General features: G+C 34.9%; 1 protein-coding gene and 1 long non-coding RNA gene across 5 annotated transcripts in view; one reads left to right on the top strand and one right to left on the bottom strand.

The window, feature by feature from the left end:
• The window catches only part of LOC143239580 (sodium/calcium exchanger 2-like), a 58,453-nt gene that overhangs the window by 36,204 nt on the left and 8,678 nt on the right, over positions 1–13,571 (bottom strand). Inside the window, exon 2 of one of the 4 annotated variants that reach the window (XM_076480780.1) lies at positions 5,491–5,684. The exons of the other annotated variants lie outside the window; for them this stretch is intronic. The gene's annotated coding sequence lies outside the window, so the exon portion shown is untranslated. The remainder of the gene's footprint in view (positions 1–5,490; positions 5,685–13,571) is intronic. 4 annotated transcript variants of the gene reach the window in all.
• LOC143239582 (uncharacterized) overlaps positions 12,427–13,571 on the top strand; it is a 45,702-nt gene continuing 44,557 nt past the window's right edge. Inside the window, exon 1 of the long non-coding RNA XR_013021247.1 lies at positions 12,427–12,776. This is a non-coding gene — a long non-coding RNA (uncharacterized LOC143239582). The remainder of the gene's footprint in view (positions 12,777–13,571) is intronic.

The following is a 13,571-nucleotide window of genomic DNA, read 5'->3' as shown; positions in this document are numbered from 1 at the left end:
ACTGAAACAGTCGTATGTCTCCAGACCCCCGGAGTATTAACATACTTTGTATGGCAATTGTGATTCCTACGACGTGTTGGATTTTTATCTGAAAAATAACTCCCCCCCCCCACATACACACATTTTCAAATACTCTGCATATGGTCGTGGTTTTCATTATAGTTTAACTTTGGTTATTTTGCAACGTCACAGAATACCAAATTTAGCCATGACTACCAATTCACTGCACACTTTACCTTAATGTTTATAGGTCAAGAACGTATTTTAATCGATCTTTTTACTTATAAAAAAAAAAAAGTCATTCATCACAAATAATTGTTTAACCCTTACGTTTTCACAGAAACTGAAAACAAAAACCCTACACAAACTGACCAAACACAATGAACCATTTACCAATAACAACAACAAACCACCACCACCACTACGTTAGTTGTTAAAAGCTTGAATATTTACGAGAACGACAGTGACCAGATATTAAACCAAACAGGATACCTCCGATACTAGTGGGTCTTACTGGTCATTTTCGTATGATTAATAGATAAGATTGTGTTTCGAGGAGTACTGGCTCTCATCAGAACAGCCAAATGAACGGTGAAGTATAAATACGATTTGAAATATTTGTTTCAAAGTTTTACTAATACCTACACTGAGACAAACCTAAACAACAAACAACAGATAATCGTGTTTCTTGAGAAATAAGTACAAATTTTCCGAAATATATTCAGGCTAACAATAATGTACAGTATCAATGAAAATTCAGAGCTTGAAGAATCAAAACATGTCTTCACAAAAGGTTACGAAGGAATGAGTTGTCTTGGTTTGCGTTTTAATTACACATAAAAACAATATTTAAGGTATACGATTGAAAAATTGGCCTGAATCATATGACATCATCAAACCGGTATGCACGACACGAGTATCTGTCTAAAAACCAGCATTTTATTCCCTATTTGTTGTGCAGAGGTTGAGAACGTTATATTAAAACCACTTAGGAAGAGCCTCACAGTGTCCGGCCAAGCTCCAAATGACAATAGCGTAGCAATAGCCCTGCAGTATAGTTTCGATCACTAAAGGTTTAGTTCTAAGTTTGCCATGTCAAAAAAAATCTTCCCTGTTTGCTTTCCATAAACCAGCTACATTGGGAGAAGAACAGTTTCCCAGCATATAGTATGATCACACACAAAAAATCTATAAAAGCTGCGTTCGGGGATTTTAACGGTATGTATTTTTAAGGCATAACAACCATTTCAGGTATGCAAAGATTGACACAATTTGCGTGCATGTAATTTGTGTCGCTTTTCCAGATGGGGATCCTTTTTTTTTTTTTTTATTATGCTGCAAACTGTTGTATGAGACATGTGGACAGCAACTTCCACTGATCTTCATGTTCATCGATTCTCACCTGTTACAAAAAGCCACGTTTTTCTCACCACGGCTTGGGTACAACTTGCTAAATGTCTCTTTTTGGATAGTCCCGGCACTCCAAGTTGATCCACATTTGTTTTTCAACGTCATTAAGTACAAGGGATATCTTTATCTTAAAAATTCTAAAACTCCGATATAAAACACATTTTTACGTTTCAAGTGTACGACACTGTGTCAGAAAAGACTGTTACATGCCCTTTCTATTTTCGGTGGCGACACACAATTCACCTGGGGTATCAGCGACACGTTTACATATCTGCAAAGTTAAAACTGGGATTCGACTGCCGGCGGTGGATAGAGAGCAGACATTCCGTCTTGTTTCACGCTAAAACAAAAACATTGCAATGCCTAAGACAAGCTCAAATAATGTCAATATAGCTCCGACACAATGTTCATTGCGAATGTCACGTGGCTTTCTAATATCCATATTCCAAAACGTTTCGATATAGCGTATCAACCTCTGAATGTTATTGAAGATAAAATGGCGTCTATATTGAAACGTGACTTTTCAGCTGAATTAGTACTGGTTAGCACATATTCTGGTAAAGCTAGATAGCAGTCAGATCTTATGTCTATTGTTCACTATACCGTTTCAACTGTAGAGTCGAATAATTTATTATTCCTATTCAACTGGCTCTGTGTTTACCAATTATTAAAACCATTATTACATTTACATTTCATATAAAATAAACAGGTGCTTACTTTCCAGAAAGGGGGCCGAAGGCCGCCTGTATTCTGTAGGCTGCAACACAGCATGACATATGAAATTCGAAAGCAAGAAATATAAATATTTGTTACTCTTTAATTTTGGTTTTATTTACTCTTTAAACAGAACACTTTCAGGAACACTGCGCAAATACAGAATCTTCCTGTTATGCTTATTTCTACAAAAGGCTTTGGTGACACTATCTCGTTTCGTTTTTCAGGCTTCCTGGAGCAACTATTATTGCTATACAGTATCGTACAACCGGTACATTACTCGATGCGGCAGCGATACATTCGTTAATTTAAAACAAACAAAAAACAATTAAAACGAATAACTGCTACACGTAATTGAAAAATATGGAACTAGCGTTTACCAGAACAGGAAAACAAAGTTTCATTTTTTAAATGTATTCGAACGATGTTATATAGCACCAAGAAGTGAAATACACGAAGTTAATTTAAATTGTTCATAATATAGCCTGAAATTTCTCTTTTAAACTTTTTTTAATAAAATGAAAATAACTTTACAATAAAAAACAGAACTTAACAATGAAAAACTAGACCTGAAACAAATTAGTTTTAAAACTGCAGTGGGAAACGAATTTGCTAATGAAATTACTTAATCCTTGATTTTAAGTTTATAAAGTATTAAAAAGTTTGTTTAAAAAAAAGATTAAAAACTATCAAAGAAAACTGAAGAAATAAATATTAAATTATAAATTTAACGCAGCAAATTTTAGTAGAAATTATGTTTAAAAAAAACTAACTAACTAACAGTATGAATTTTTACGATTGTCCCTAAATGCAGAGCTATAAAATACTGTTTTGATTTTTTTAAAACTTACAGTTCTTCTGTCTTTAGAAAGTTTCTATACATCTAGTAAACAAATAATAATGTTATTTATTGTCTTTGGTCAATTGGATGGGAGACTTTAATAAGTTCATACGAAAGTAGATAAAAATATTTTATTGTAAACTAGCTGGACCACCCCCGCCTCCTGGATGGCAGTTACATAAATTAATGATTAACGAAAAGTTTATCTTAGGACATGAAAAGTTAATTCCTTTACATGCACATCATAAAAATAAAACGCGAAAACGCCCATGAAAAACTGAAAATGTGGATTCACACCCGCGTGAACCTCCGTACCAATTTTGGTAAATATTCATCCACACCAGGCGAAAGAGTTACATGTACATACAACACATTACTATTGTATTCGTAAAATATATAGTTCTTAATTATTAAACTATGGTTTGAATTTTTACCCACGAAAAACTAAATTTTCCTTGTTGATTGTTTACCATAAAGTAAAACAACTACCGGTGACGTAGCATGAGTAACTGTTCTATATTTGAAGTCGTGTTCGATACCACTGGAGTTCTATTTAGATGTTTACTTGGTTTAGGATGTTGGCTGAATATAGTTACGATACCATGTTTAGAAAGATACACACGAACATGTCTCGCTGACAGCGTCACATGGGTGTGGCATTAGTATCTCTGTCTACAACAACGTTAGAAAACCGAACTGGAATTGTAAGGCATAAAGGACTAAACACTGTACAACAATGTTTTAAAGTCTGAGCAAAGTTAAATATTTTGGTCACGGAACTTAGGGCCCATTCACACATTAAGTATTATTGCATAATGTTCCATATTTTCAAAACCACCCCTTCTATCCAACATAAATTTGTTGATACAAGTCCTAATATGAAGTGAAATGCGTGTCCTGTAACCTACCTTTTGTTAGGAAAATTGAAAAATAAATTTATTATTTTTGTCCATATTGTTTTTGTACGGCAATTCAGCAATATCTTGTGGAGGAGAGGCAAAGTTGAAACCCTATTCTCACACAATACCGTAATCCGAGGGTGGCGTTATAAATGTGACGGTCAGTCCCACTATTTGTTGGTACAAGAATAACCCAAGAGTTGGCGGTGGGTGGAAATGACTAGCTGCCTTCCCTCTAGTCTACACTGCTAAATTAAGAACGCCTAGTGCAGATAGACCTAGAGTAGTTTTGCAAGAAAATTCAAAACAAACCAAACTAAGCCCACATAATACATGAACTGTTGAAAACTTAGCACGTCTTGGATTTCACGTATCAACTATAATAATTACGTAAGGACCACAGGGTTATGGAGGTACAAAAAAATTCAACTTTGTCCATATTAATTAGAAATTAACTGTAAACACACTCATTAACCAGACGTGTAGTTCAACATTTCTTAAACAAATAAAGGCTTGAGTGAGACATCTGCACTGCCCCCCCCCATTCTTCCCCAATTGGGTCCCATCGTCGAAAACCGCAAAAACCTTCGAAACTTCCTGTTCATTTTTAATTTAAACTTGTCCCTCTATTTATTTGTATACAAAAATAATTAAAACATATCAAAACAATGTCTCTCCTTTTCAACTAAGTCGACTTATTTTCTACATAAGATATTTCATAAAGAATAAATATATAAAACTTGTCGTAACAAAAAATACAGGATGGAAGATGTACTTCCATAAATGTAGAGAATACGTCCGTTTCACACGTACATTGACTTCACTTAATAGTTAGGCATGACCTAATAAACAGACATCGTCGTGCAGAACTGTGGATCCGAAGGTTTGCGGTTCGCATCATATTCTAAAGAAACAAACAAAAACGCCCTTTACTCCTTGACGGTTCAGTTCTATTCACTGTTCATTAGAAAAATTGTGTCGAGTATGTATAGATAACCCTTGTGTAGGTTTGAGTGAAAGTTCCAATGAAGACGTTATATGCAACTATAACGGCTGTTTTTGAATTTTGCGCAAAGCCACACGAGGGCTATCTGCGCTAGCCATTCCTAATTTAGCAGTTTAAGACTAGAGGGAAGGCAGCTAGTCGTCACCACCCACCGCCAACTCTTGAGCTACTTTTTTACTAACGAATAGTGAGATTGATCAAACGTTATAACGCCTCCACGGCTGAATGAACAAGCATGTTTGGTGGGACGGGGATTCGAACCCGCGACCCTAGTATTACAAATCGAGAGCCTTAACGACCTGACAATGCCGGGCCCATAACGGCTGAAATAACCAAAAACAAAACCTCATAGCTGTTTCACCTTACACATAAAACGTTCCTAAGAACGATTAACATAATAATACATAAACACTTACTTCAATGCCCGCCAATTAAAGTAAACGGTTAGTAAAAAATCATATACTTTAAAAACATCACTGAATTTATGGCTTTCAAAATATTGAGACGTGACATATAACAAAGTTAATAATCTGGAAATGAAAATGTATGAACGATATTTTAAAAATCTGGCAACATATTTACATAAAATCGGTAATAAAATTTAAAAGCTAGTTACATACTTGTCGTTGGAAATCCTGTTTGTTTTTTCAGTAGAACGTATGACACGTTTTCAGAATACATGCAACCTGCTCCGAGATATACACGAATACGTGTGTGTGTAAAATCGATCTATAATTCATGCTTATAATTACGTCATCCAAATCGATATTATTTCGAAACATCATCAAATCACGTGAAGTCATGAGTCGACAGTCTATCAGTGATAAAAAAAAAATGCCTTCGACTGAATTGTATCACAAGTTACTGAATATTTTGTAGGAAACTACTGGTCAAGAACCAAAAGACATCAAAAAATTCTGTTAAGATTTACCTTTAATTACTATCTTACTGACCGACAACTATTGTTAAAAAAAAATCTAGAGACATTGCTTTGGTAATGAAATGTAACTAAGGATTAGAATCACTAATTCCCACCAATCCAGAGAGGTTCATATTCACTTTGCATTTGAAAACTTGAAAAAAACAAACTTAAGTGAAATTATATGTATTTTATTCACATATCCTGCAATACGTACAAACATAATATACAAAAGAAGTCCGAGTTGACAAGTGCCATTTGTAACATAAGGCACTGAAAACTAATGTGTATCAACTTCTCACCAATATAAATGAATCTAAATTAACACAGTATGATAGATGATATACTCTTCAATAGCGTGAATAGCACTGCACAAGCTCTTGTCTTACTTACTACTTTTTAGCTGTAGAATAAACAGTACTGAGCTCAAAATAAATAATGAAATATCAAACAGTTTAACCTCTTACCGCAATCAGTGTGACTGGTACCTCAGCTGCTAGCCAATAACAAGAGGCTTGCTGGCAAAGTAAAAAAAGCTTTAGCCTCGTTTTGGATCCAGTATGCTAGCGGCCCTTTAGATTGGTCAAAAATCAAATATAATCATGTTCTTAAACATAGCATACGTTTCCAGAGTATCTCCTATAAAATACAGGCCTACACGTGTAAAATTATATGGCAGGTGTGTGAACGAATTCGCAATGTACTATTTATTGTTTAGTAAACGCACACAAAGTAGAACTCCCGAGTTTGTGTGTCGACGCCCTCACAGTAAAATCTAAAACCGACATATGCACTTAAGTGTTTGTACAGTATTTTATTTTGTATAAGAGAGGGATTTAACTTTACCTTCATGTTTTGAATGAGTATTGTGGTTGACAAAGTAAAGAAAAGATGAAATTCAGTTTATTTAATAATAACGACAACGTTTTCCTTCAACTACACTTAGACGAACTAGCGATAACCCTAACATCACAAATAACGTTAAAAACAACCAATAACTTTATTTACAAATTTTATCGTATCTACAGGGTTTCTCGCATGTGGTCCTTAGTTGAAACACACCAATATTTACGAAAAGGGAAAAACAAATAATAACAAGTATTCTTTCTCAAAAATTAACCAATCACTGTACGAGTTACTAACCAAACAACTCTAGTAGTTTCGGTTAACTCCTGTTGGTCCATCATTTAAATAATTTCCTACAAATTACACACGTTTCCAAGGGAGTTTTTCTCTGTGCATGTGATTTTATTCATATTTTAAATGTTTACGAGATATTCATTCCCGGTAAAAAAAAAAAAACGTCTTGCATAAAACAATAAAAAGAGGGGAAGCGAGGCTAAGTCAGGGATCAATAACTGTCTTAAGTAATGGGGGAGTGCCCCCAAGAACAAAAGTATCAGACTTCCGGTAAAACACATGATGCGTACATTGCATGTGTTTTTATATATTCGTTAGGCATCATAAGGGGCTGCGAGAAATACGTCACGTGCTTTAGACTTAATATTATAAAAGATGCAAGTAGCTTTGCGTATCCCCAACGGCACATAACACATAAACAGTGTGGCTTGTGGACTAATGGTAAAAGCAATAATTATAATTCACATTATTCATGCACAACAAATGTACCGCTAATAAAAACCTGTATCTTAATAACGCTAAAAACTCCAGCGAGCTGCTCCTTCCCAGATTTTGAACGAAACGACATTTTCGATCCGTTTGCCGAGGCCTTTTCAGATATTTTTCAAATGTAAAAGGCTTCATTATGAAGACCGGAACAGCGTACATTTCACTAAACTTAAAAATATTCAATCTTACAACATCTACGTTTCCTAAAATACAAATGTAAGAAACAGACTTGGATTTTAATAATTTTAAACACTTATATGAAACTGCTGTATTTCAGAATATATGTATACACAATAAGTTTGTAATATTTTACAATATTGGTTATTAACAGGTAACTCCAAACCACTGACAATTAGTTTCTAACGTGTCTTTCCATTTCCGAATTATTTGGGGGCAGCTAGCGCAGATAGCGCGAAATTCAAAACAAATCGAAATATCTGCCTGTCCTCCCTAAGTCTGTACACTAATTATGCTAATTTCTTTAGTCTAAAAGTCTAGAAACATGAATGTATATCTCTTTTAGACACAAACAAATATATAAAACTTCTTCACACTACAAATATTTTACCGTGTAAGCAAAAAAAAAAAAAGTTACAACTAGATGTAGCTCGAACTGAAGGAGCACGTGAGCTAATCGGCGAGAACAGAGACACCTAGAGTTCACTCAAGTATAGCCGTCCCTATTTTCCAATTACTGACTACACAGCGAGCAGCCAGTCGCTAGAACTGAACGTAATAAACGGCATCGCGTCTCAAATCAAAGATCATAAGATCTGCTGCCCGGAAATGTACTACTAGGCCACACCTGAACCAGAAGTGTTGTTAATGCGCGGTACTGTTCAAGAAATACATCATCGAATACAGTTTCAAACAGTGGCAATCACCCACAGAAACTCATTTAACACGTGCCACCCAATGGAAGTATTTGGTATTGTTCACAGTAGGTGATGCCACACTTTCTACTGCACACTTTAACCTGGAATTATTTGGGGGACAAAATCCATGCAGCGGCTCTGAAAACGCATTTTTGGGGCCCCAACTTATCTGACTGGGATCTAATCCCCCCACCCGCCTTTCTAGAGGTAAGGTCATCCCCCAGACAAGAACCTTAGCCCGCCTACAAAGCTTAGTTCTGTTCGCTCCAGAACTATTAGCTAAACAACTATACATATACAGAACGTTACAACCTCAAATAACAGGATTAACAACACATCACGTCTAGAGTTACCAGACGTTCCTGTAAAACATAATCGTCCCCGTTTCCAAACTTATCATTGACCGTAAACCGTACACATACGATCAATCCCAGTTTCTCTATAACTCAGTTATGTATGATGTTTCAACATAAAGTTCTTAAGTTTTACTTAGAGGGCCACTGACGGACAAATCATATGGTAAGGTTCACTAACCCTTGTTATTGCTACGTTTTCCTCGAGCCGGGTGGTTCGAGCACTATAAAAGAGTAAGCTCAACAGTTCGCGGTGAGTGGTACTGATTAGCTGCCTTCCCATTAGTCTTTCAATGTTAAATTAGGGATGGCCCTCGTGTAACTTTGCGCGAAATTCAAACCAAGCCGCAAGAGTTCAGGTTTGAAGACCGGTAGATCCACAAAATAAAAGAAACAACTTTTATTTGTTAAAGACAACTTTAGCGTTTATTATTTTAACTAAATAAGCTTTTACCTAATTTGTTTATTTGCTATAAACATCACATCATTGAAACATACAAAGTATGTTATTGTAATTTTTAACTGTTTCAGATCTGTCAGTCTCACTCTGTGTGGGATAAAAAAAAATCCTCGTTTTTCACTCTGAAAATGTTACAAATAAATCAAGTCAGTCACGACTTCGGTAATACGCCCTCAGTTTCTCAACAATAATACATAACATAGGTAGTGTAGCAAATGGTGTCAGCAATTGTATTTACCTTGGTAATTATTTACACACTTGCACGTTTTGTCATTGTTACACCTAACAGCGTATTCTTGCAACAGAAGAAATTCTTATATTATTCGTGCCTTTTACAATATTCCTCGAAAGTAAACACCCTTAACGAATTGGTTACTTTTCCACAGAAAAGTCTCATTATATAATTCTCAGCTTAAACAAAATGATGAATACAACTATAACGTGTACAATACCTTTTGTCTAACGCTAACACTCAGTTTATGAAAACATTAAATAGAAAAAATTGAATTTCGCACAACTGATCCAAAAAGCGCCGAAAAAAAACAGCAGTTTATCAACTGTGGTCGCAATGCATTTGTTGAAGACGTGAGAGGCCTGGATATTAATATTACACACAGAGTATCTCGACTGCGCATCGAAATACCTTTATCCAGTGGCTCCTAACCTTTTCTCAACCAAGGATCCCTTATTACAATTCCCACACACACGATCCTCATGGTTTTTAAAGATTCCATTTACCCAACGAACTGTTTTAACTAACTAATAATTAACCCATTTTCACAATTTTTCCTGTAAAATAAGATATATGTAACTAAGTGTGCAATGAAAACACAGCAATATTAAAAGTATATTGCTTTGTTCATTAATGAAACGCCCTCTCTAGTACAGCGGTAAGTCTACGGATTTACAACGCTAAAATCAGGGGTTCGATTCCTCTCAATGGGATCAGCAGAGAGCCCGATGTGCTTTGCTATGAGAAAAAAAAACAAAACACTGATTAATAAGATAATATTACTCTCAAACACCTCTGCCTTAGTCAATCACGATTAATATTGAATACGCATGCTCAGAACTTGTCATCAGATTAAGTTAAAATATTGGATTTAGTGTTAGCTCTCGCTTTTTTGAACTTTGTATTGAGTTTACCAACGTTTTTCAAACAAACTGAACTTACTTTTTCTATATTAAAAATACGAGATCCCTGAAAGAGAAGATTAAATAAATCTTTTTAATTTAATATTTATTACGATATCCTAACCAAGAACTATCAAATAATATTTTTTCGTGTCTTTATTATCTTGACAAATAACACCACAGAAAATATTTATATCGGTACGTTGTTAAGAAATGAGAACAAATTTACATTGCTAACTGCTCTCAACTGAAATATCACACAGATTTTGGGTGTTCAAAATCAAGGTTTAAACAACGTCACGAGATAAATTAGAGTCCAGGTGTGCAGCCTGAGGGGGAGGCGAAAACCACCCCCATTATTCTACAAATTTCAAACGATTTACTAACTTCCGATTAGAAAAACAAAAAAGAACAACAGAAACTTAGCTTTAATTTAAATGAATACTTATTTATGTAAAGAGAAATGGTCGAATTGCTGTTTTTTTGGAAATGACTATTTTGTATCGCTGACTACACCTCATACTATTCAACATCTTAACCTGCTATTGTAAACAACAGTAACATTTAACTCGCAAGCATTTTCTTATCCAGCGATTTTCTCTCAAGAGTAAACAAGATACCAGTAGGTTTTTCCTTTGTTGTTGTAACAAGCAGAAAGCTACACAACAGACTATCTGCTATGATCATCACGAGTATCGAAACACGGATTTTTTAGCGTTATAAGCCTTCAGCCTACAGAGCCACTATATATGTATGTATCATAATACCCTCGTAAACTTAACGCATCTAAGTTTACCCCTATCCAAAAAAGATTAATGGTTCGGTAAGGAAAGCTTCAGTTCCACTTGTAACCCACGTATTATTTTTTACTGACTGGATAAAGGGTTATGTATAGTATGTAGGCCTACACAGATAATTACGTCATTGTTCCAAACTTGAGCATGACTACAAGCGTGTTTCGAGTGAAATGAAATATTTCAGTTCTGTAAGGCCCACACAAATCTCGTATCTGTCCTCTTTACTTCCGCCCATTTGATTTGGTCGAATGGTCGCCCTTGAATTACAAACTTACGTCATGGAACACGTTATCTGACCGGGAAATTCCCTATTGTTCAGTCACATAATACATAAATGCAGTAATGTTCCATTTGTAGCACGAATTTGAAAACAAAAATGAGAATAAATCTTAGCCCATGATAAAAGAAAAGTAGGCCGTGCACTGGTAAATAGTAGGCCTAACCTGATTATAGCGACATGTAGGTAACTTGCGTGTGATATCAAAGAAATTAATAGAAACTCGTTATTTGGGTTAGGAGGTATGAAACTAAAGAATATTTCATCCTAAACGAGTAGGTTTTTGAAAGTATTAAATAACTACAAATAATGAACGAACTAATATTTTAAACAGATTGGTTGGATATGTTTAGTTTTTTTCACCAAAAATAAATCGTGAAATTTGAAATACCTTGTACCACATTTTGTAGAAATCATCTTGTCACAACTTTCATGTTTTTAGCCATTAGATATTTTAGAAATTTATCTCTTCAGTGTTCGATAGATTAGATCGAGTTACATCACGCACAAAACATGCCTAACAACCCTATTCAAACGAAATAATAGGTAGACGAGTCCTCTCCCAATACTCATTGTTACAAGTTTCACGTTTAGTGTAACCATGGTTTACCAGGAACCAATATTATTGTTATAATACTTATTTACATATATGGATTTTTTAAATTTCAATCTATGTATTTTGATGGGTTCTTCGATTCCCCCCTCTAATTAGTTTTGTTCGTAATTGTTCTGTATATTTTGTCCCGTGTCTGCTATTCTTCTCATACACGTAATATCAAGTATTCTCACAGCTATAATAATACTGGTGTAACAGTATCGTATCATACTTGAACTATTTGTTCACAACTGTTCATTTCTACTCGATAAAAGTCCTACTATTTCACTCGAAAGAAAGTAGGTTGGAACATTTTACGTACAGTGGCAATTGGGATTTAAAATACTCCTTTCAATTTCCCAATTTTTTCTTACAGATTAGTTATAAAATCAACTTTCTTTCTCCATTGCATAAGTTATAATTTCCCGGATATATTCATATCGATACGTATTACTCATCCTTCGCATGATGACTGTGGTTCGCTCAATATTGTTGCCTTTTAATCTCACAAATTACAATCTCCTTTCAAACATTCTGCGCACGAGCCTATTACTGCATATACAAGCGTTCTCTTGACAATGTACAACAAGCAGCTACTTCAGGGGAATATCCACTGCCCTCTTCACATTCTATCACGAGTTATATAAATAGATTGTAAGAACCTGACAGAAGACTAGAACGGATGATCTAATAACTTTAGTACATTAAAGACAAAATGAGAAAGGAGGACGATGAACCGGATTCAAGTCAGTGGAGATGATTGGGAATCTTCAGAGCAGAACTGTTTCAAGGAGAGAATATTGTAAACGACAGAAACGAAGAATGAACAAGATGAGAGCCAGTTTGAAATATGACGAAGCAAAGGAGGTAGGTTTGGGTTACTGTGTAGGGAAGAAGTCCACTAGAAGTGTACCTGTCGTAGGTTGTTTGTATAAACAAGTGACATAATTACGCGTCCCTCCCCCCCATAAGGAATATAGGGTTACTGGTTTTTTTTCATTAAATAAAAAATGTTTGTTAACCAATAATATTAGGTGTAGGAAGGAAGATACATGTCAACTCTATACCAGTACAAGTTACTATAGTAACAAGCATTATACACTTGGAAGATACATGTTGAGTCTGTATCACTGCAAGTTATTATTGTAACAAATATTATGGACTTTAAGTCCTTTTAATTTGAAATTGCACTTCAGTTGTATGGTAATATACGTGGCATATTGCGTCCACCTCTCATGCAATAGACGACAGCAAACAAAGCAGACTAGTCCGTATGTTCTTGTTAATAAAGCTGTATTCATTATTTAGTCTTTATTAACAGCATATATGGACACACACACACCCGCGCATATTTATTTATTATACGCTAAAAACGATTATATTGTATTGTGATCTCAAAATATGGAATCGGAAGACAACTAAATGTCTTAAGTTAAACTTCTGGCTATAAGGATACATGTTTATTTAAGTAATATTTTTAGTTTTGATGTTAACAAATGTTTGACCCCGTTTATGTAATCAATACGACATCCAGTCAATATACCGCAGACCATTCATGATCGATTATTAGCTGCAACTGGTAAAGTGCAAGTTTTAAGATAATTGCACAAGCAATACGATAAAGCAATCGTAAACTTGGGGCTTCTAGTAGCAATGAACTTA

The sequence above is a fragment of the Tachypleus tridentatus genome, chromosome 13 (genome assembly GCF_004210375.1).
Source record: "Tachypleus tridentatus isolate NWPU-2018 chromosome 13, ASM421037v1, whole genome shotgun sequence".
In the NCBI taxonomy this organism is placed as follows: Eukaryota; Metazoa; Arthropoda; class Merostomata; order Xiphosura; family Limulidae; genus Tachypleus; species Tachypleus tridentatus.
This window is presented reverse-complemented; position numbering and strand designations above follow the sequence as displayed.